Raw genomic sequence first — 6,696 nt, 5'->3', positions numbered from 1 at the left:
TTGGGCACTGTTACCATACTGAGAACCTTCGGTTCTCATACCATATTTCTGTTGTATTTTTTAGATGCAGGTCACAACCCACCTCGGTGAGTTGTCTGGTTGGTGACAGAAGCGGAGGATCTGGATATCTTTTTGAGTCTTTTTGGCTTATTTTGTATAGGTCTCTCACTTTTGTATTTTGCTTTGCCTAGAGGCTTATATTTGAGAGAACAAAACATGTATAAGCTGTTTTTACTGTCTGGTTCTGTATATCTATATATGGCTAGCTGGCTTAAACTCCACGAGCCGTGGCTAGATTCTTATGGTATTATACTATGATATTTTGTTATATTGTAATTATTTCTTGTTCTTTAAGTTAGTAGCTTTGTTAGTACATTTTGTGCTTTTGAAATCCTATTTTTGAGCTATATCCTTCATCGGTCTTCTAGATTATATTATTCTTTCTATATATGTATTATGTATGAGCTTAGAACTGTCGTAATCTCTGATTAACCTTTGCTTTACGACGCGAGGTAAAGTTTAGACTAATTAGGGTGTTACACATACATCAGTGGTAGTTCTTCATCTTCATATTCTGTTCCAACAAGTTGTAAGGCAGGTGCATGAGAGTTCACTGCTTTCTCCCAGTGGCTGAATCCGATGATCGTGTTGTATTTTTTGAAGATTTTGAGTAAAATGAAGACCTAGTTCAAACTGGTTCTGATAGTGATAGTGACAACAATGATGAGATGAAGTTTATCTCGGAGACACAACTTTGTGGGATTCCTTTATAAGCTGAAGTTTATATATTACTAGGCCACCACCACTAACACTTTTTAGTTGAATCCAAGTTCTAAGTCATTAATCGACATCGTACCTTGATACTATGCAAGTAGACCCAATGCCTTTAAATCTAAGAGGCTCTGATGATGAAAACAAAGAAAAGAGTGTAGAGCTATAAATTAGACACAGATTCTACAATAGAGAGTTTGTTCACATTTCTACCAAGAATTACAATACTTGAAAATGCGTGGAGTATCAGGTGCTCGAATATGATCAAGCAAAGTATAATTGTTGATGCAAACATTATGTAGTAGGTTGTCAATTGAACATTCAGTTGCATATTGCCTGAATTTTGGCTATTAGGAGGTTCATAAGTATAAGAAGCCATACAAATGCTTATCACCAATAATGTCAAGATCATTTTCATTTTGATAGCAATCTCATACGCAGAATTATCTTTTCCATGATAGAAGGTAGTGTGTTTTTTGTTTTTTTGAAATTAGAAAAAGTTTCATATTTATTATTTTAGGAAAAAACAAAAACATTTACATATTTATTGTACATGAAATTTCGATGGAAAAGTATAAAAGTAATTGCTCAAATTTATGAGAATTTGGAAGAGTCATACAACAAGCTTTCAAGGTTCTTAATTTAACATCCCGTATTTTTTTAAATTCTATTATGAATTAAATAGTAATTTATTTTATTAATTTAGTTTGTTTGTTATTAGAAACTATTTTAATAAAAGTAATTGAATTGATTATAAGCTAAGTTGATTTTTAAATCAATTAAGATTCTTATGTAAATTTTTTATAATTGAATATTTTGCATAATTTTAGTAATTAAAAAATAAAAAAGAATTGTAAAGTTTAATTTAATAACTTCTATTATGAATAAGTTATGACTTATTATTAATTTGAACTCTTTATTTTTATAAATTAATCTATTAAGAGTAATTAAATTAGTTTATGAATATTTAGAGTTAAATTAATTAATATTATTATGTAATTTTCTATAATTAGTTATTTTATATAAATTAAAATTAAAATTCAGTAAATAGAAGAACTATATATAATTTAATTTAAGTAATTTCTATTATAAATAAATTATGATTTATTTTATTAATTTGAGCTCTTAGAGATTAATTTATTAGAAATTATTAAATTGATATTTATAAATACTTAAGTTTAAGTCAATTAATATTTATGTATAATTTTTATTATAATTAATTATTTTATATAAATTGAAATTTCATTGATAGAAGAATAATAAAAGATCATATAATTTAATTTAGAAAATTGATATTTCGGGTTTAAACTGTACTTTATAAAATATGATTAATATATTCATTTTATAATTTAAATTAAAAATTATTATTTGAACTCATTGGTATGTTGATGAATAAAATTATATATGTTTCTAAATAATTTTACAGTATTATATTTAAATCCTAAACTACTCTTTTATTTTGAATATTTTGTAGAATTCATATGTTACTTATATATATATATATATATATATATATATATATATATATATTAGTCTAATTCTATCCCCAAATTTCTTATTCTATAAGTACCGTTATTATCTAATACATATACCACTGACCAATTAAACGCACACAAGGTACACTAATCCTTCCCTTATAACCCCACATTTACCCACTCCTTACCGAGTTAATACTCAAAATGGCCCCTTAAATTTGACCCCGACGCAATTTAACTCTCAAACTTTCAATTGACTCAAATTGTACCATAAAATTTTGACACATGCCTCAATTTAGTCCTTCCAACATTTTTTGTTACCAGAAAGCTGACCTGGTAATTTTAAATAACATCTGACACTGTAACGGTTAGATGACGTGATTCTCAGGTACTTCGTCTTCACTATGGGGGTGAAACCAGTAAAAAAACTTTCGAACTTCAGTTACAACGACAACAATGGTTCTTTTTTTACTAGACGTATACGAGAGGAGGAGGAGGAAGAAGAAAGGTCAATTGGGGTTTCACTTTTAAAGTGATTAGCATTTGGGTTTTTGTTTAATCCCCTCCCTCATGTCACACGATGTCATTTCTGAATACTCCTACGCCAAGCGTTAAATGGCGTCGTTTAGACGGCACCATAAAATTGCCAGGTCAGCTTTCTGGTGAGGGAAAATAATGGAAGGGCCAAATTGAGGCACGAGTCAAAATTTTAGGGTACAATTTGAGTCAATAAAAAATTTGACGGCTAAATTGCATTGGGGGGTGATGAGCGAATATTTTATACGCTTTTTAGCATCATTTTCGTATAGTTTTCATTATGTTTTGTTTAAGTTTTATTATATTTTTGTAGGTTTTAGTGCTGAATTCATATTTTTGGATTCCACTTTGAGTTTGTGTATTTTATAATGATTTCAGGTATTTTCTGGTTGAAATTGAGGAGTTTTGGCAAAAGTCTGACTCAGAGATAGAGAAAGGACTGTAGATGCTGTCAGGATCTGACCTGCATGCACTCGAAGGAGCTTTTCTGGAGCTACAGAAGTCCAAATAGCGGCTCTCAATGGCTATGGAAAGCTAACATCCAGGGCTTTCCAGAAATACATAATAGTCCAAACTTTGTTTTGGAAATGAAGGCCCAAAACTGGCGTTCAACGCCAGCCACCAGCCTCATTCCTGGCGTTCAACACCCAAAAGGGAGTAGCTAGCGTCCAACGCCCATTCAAGAGTCCAAAGCTGGCGTTGGATGCCCAAGGGGGGAGCAATAGCTCGTGGCTTCACTCAAGCTCAACTCAAACACTCACTAAGTGGGTCCAGAAAGAGGATTCTCGCACTACTAAACTAGTTTACTTTATTTCTGTAATCCTTAGTTATCAGATTAATATATATAGGAGAATATCACCCTTGTTTAGGGGTTTCGCCAATCTTCTTCCTCTTCCCCACTTTATTTTCAAACATTACGTACAGTATGTGTCACTAACCTCCTAAGGTTAAGGTTAGGAGCTCTGCTAATTCTTATGAATTAATAATATCACTATTTTACTTTAATCTATGCTTAATTCTATTCTAAGATGTATCTTCGTTCTTCATCCTAATGGATTGGGAGTGTAACTTGACCATCATCCCAATTCCACATGGGTTCTTGTGAGTCCTTGACGGGATAGTATTGAACCACAAGCTTGATTATACATCTCTTAGACGGATAATCCACGGCTTTGTTGGGGACTTTACGAGACATCAGTTCAGCCGAGGTGCGGGGCGATTAGGGCCTTTGTGGTATAGGCTAGAACCAAAAGAGCAGAATTCTCTGATCCGGAAGATCCGACCTTGTCCGTAGCTTTTTGAGTAGGATCACCAAGGGAATGGACTGCTAGAGCTTCACCCCCGTTCAGATTGGATGACCGCTAACCCGACGTTTGATCTGAAGCAGAGGAGATTAATGACCGTTGACCCGGCGTTAAGCATATATAGACTGCCATGGAAAGAATCAATCAAAAGATAGAGTAGATGGTGAGAAAAGTTGATCCAGAAAGAAGAAGTATCTCTGAAGTCTCAACCGTCCTCATACCATTGATTTCACACCTATCTAGTAATGTTTTATTTATTTATCTGTTTTATGCATTTTCTCGTAACAACTATCTTTCTATCCGCCTGACTAAGATCTGCAAGGTATCCATTGCTTGCTCAAACCAACAATCTCTGTGGGATCGACCCTCACTCACCTGAGGTATTACTTGGGTGACCCGGTATACTTGCCGGTCTATCTATGCGAAACATGCAGAGTCAGTTTCGTGCACCAAGTTTTTGGCACTGTTGCCGGTGTTTATTCGGATTTGACAAACTACCGGATTACTTGTATCTTAGATTAGGTACTTTTTATTTTTGTTTTGTGTCTTTTGTTTTCTTTTCAAAAATATTTCAAAAACTTTTTCAAAAATCCATCTTTTTTTATCTGTTGTTTGAGTCTAGTGTCAGTTCTTAAGTTTGGTGTCCTTTGTGTGTTCTTTATTTTCTTAAAAATTTTCGAATTACTCTTAGTGTTCTTTCTTGGTATTCAAGTCGTTCTAGTTTATTTTCTTGTTTTAATCTTAAAAGTTTTAAGTTTGGTGTCTTTTGGTGTTTTTCTCTTTAATTTTCGAAAGTTAGTATCTTTTGATCTAAAAATTTTAAGTTTGGTGTCTTTTGGTTGTTTTTCTCTTTCTTCTTTAATTCAAAAAAAAAATATCTTTTCTATCTTCATTCAAATTTTTGAATTCAAATTCAATTTGTAAAACTCAATTTCAAATTTTAAAATTTAAATTTAAAATTTAAAATTTAAAATTTCAAAATTAAATCTTTTTCAAAAATCAAATTTCAAATCTTTTTCAAATCTTCACCATATCTTATCTTGTTAACTTATTTTCAAAATTCAAAATCAAATCTTTTTCAAATCTTTTCAAATTTTTATCTTATCTTTTCTAATATTAAATTTCAAAACTTTTTAATATCAAATCTTTTTCAAATCTCCTATCTTATCTTATTTTTAAATTTTTCTTAATTAGTTACTTGTTTTCTCTTTCGTCGTTTTCAAAACTTCCTAACTAATTCCTCTCTCTTCTATTTTCGAAAACTTCTCACTTCTTTCTCTCTCTTCTTTTTCGAAAATCATCTTTCAATTTTCAAATCTTTTTTGTTAATTAGCTTTTAATTTCATTCTTGTTTTTCGAATTTAATAAATAATTAAAATAAAAGTAAAAATATTTTAATTCTAGTTTCTCTTTTTGATTCTTAAATTTTCGAATTCCTCTACCCTTTTCATTCAAATTTTTCATCTCATTCCTCTATCTTCATTCTTCTTTCTTCTTCATATCTCAAAGGGAGTTCTCTATCATTTGACATAGAGCTCCCATTCTCTTTTTTTCTTGTTTTCCTTTTCTTATTTATGAGCAGAAATAGAGATAAAGAACCTCTCTTTGATCCTGATCCTGAACCTGAGAGGACCCTAAGGAGGTGTTTACAACAATTTAAAGCACAACACTCTAGAAGAGATCTCATAGAACTTTTCGAACAAGAAAATAAAAATACAAACATGACAACCGAATAGAATAATGGAGGAGATGCAAGAAAAGTTCTTGGTGACTTCACTGCACCCACTTCTGACTTCTATGGAAGAAGTATCTCTATACCTACCATTAGAGCAAATAACTTTGAGCTTAAGCCTCAGTTAGTCTCTCTCTTGCAACAGAATGGCAAATTTCATGGACTTCCACTGGAAGATCTACATCAATTTCTATCTGAATTCTAGCAAATCTGTGATACTGTCAATACCAATGGAGTGGATGCTGAGGTCTACAGACTTATGCTTTTCCCTTTTGCTATTAGAGACAGAGCTAGGATGTGGTTGGATTCTCAACCTAAGGAAAGCCTAAACTCTTGAGAAAAGTTGGTCAATGCTTTCTTGGCCAAGTTCTTTCCACCTTAAAAGATGAGCAAGCTCAGGGTGGAAGTTCAAATCTTCAGACAAAAAGAGGGTGAATTCCTCTATGAAGCTTGGGAAAGATACAAGCAACTGATTAGAAGATGTCCTCCTGACATGCTCTCAAAATGGTCTATCCTAGAAATATTCTATGATGGTCTATCTGAGATGTCCAAGATATCATTGGATCATTCTGCTGGTAGATCACTCCACTTGAGGAAGACGCTTGAAGAGGCGCAGAAACTCATTGAAATGGTTGCAAACAACTAGTTCATGTACACTTCTGAGAGAAACCCTGTGAATAATAGGGTAGCTCAGAAGAAAGGAGTCCTGGATATTGACATTCTGAATGCCATATTAGCTCAGAATAAGATCTTGACCCAACAGGTCATTATGGTCTCTCAGCATTTGACTGGAGTGCAAGCGGAAGCTAGCAGCACTCAAGACACCTTCTATGATGGAGATGCCTATGATCCAGATCAACCCATGATAGAAGAGGTG

At 32.5% G+C, this 6,696-nt stretch overlaps 1 non-coding gene across 1 annotated transcript; it reads right to left on the bottom strand.

Moving 5' to 3' along the window:
* Positions 1 to 6,210: 6,210 nt before the first annotated feature.
* On the bottom strand, positions 6,211 to 6,314 carry LOC148544914 (small nucleolar RNA R71). Its single transcript, XR_015900803.1, has one exon. It is a non-coding gene; the product is annotated as a small nucleolar RNA R71 (small nucleolar RNA).
* Between the last annotated feature and the right edge of the window lie 382 nt (positions 6,315 to 6,696).

This window comes from Arachis ipaensis, chromosome B9 (assembly GCF_059453495.1).
Source record: "Arachis ipaensis isolate K30076 ecotype BB chromosome B9, ASM5945349v1, whole genome shotgun sequence".
Lineage (NCBI taxonomy): Eukaryota > Viridiplantae > Streptophyta > Magnoliopsida > Fabales > Fabaceae > Arachis > Arachis ipaensis.
The sequence above is the reverse complement of the archived record's forward strand: the minus strand, read 5'-3'. Positions and strand labels throughout refer to the sequence as shown.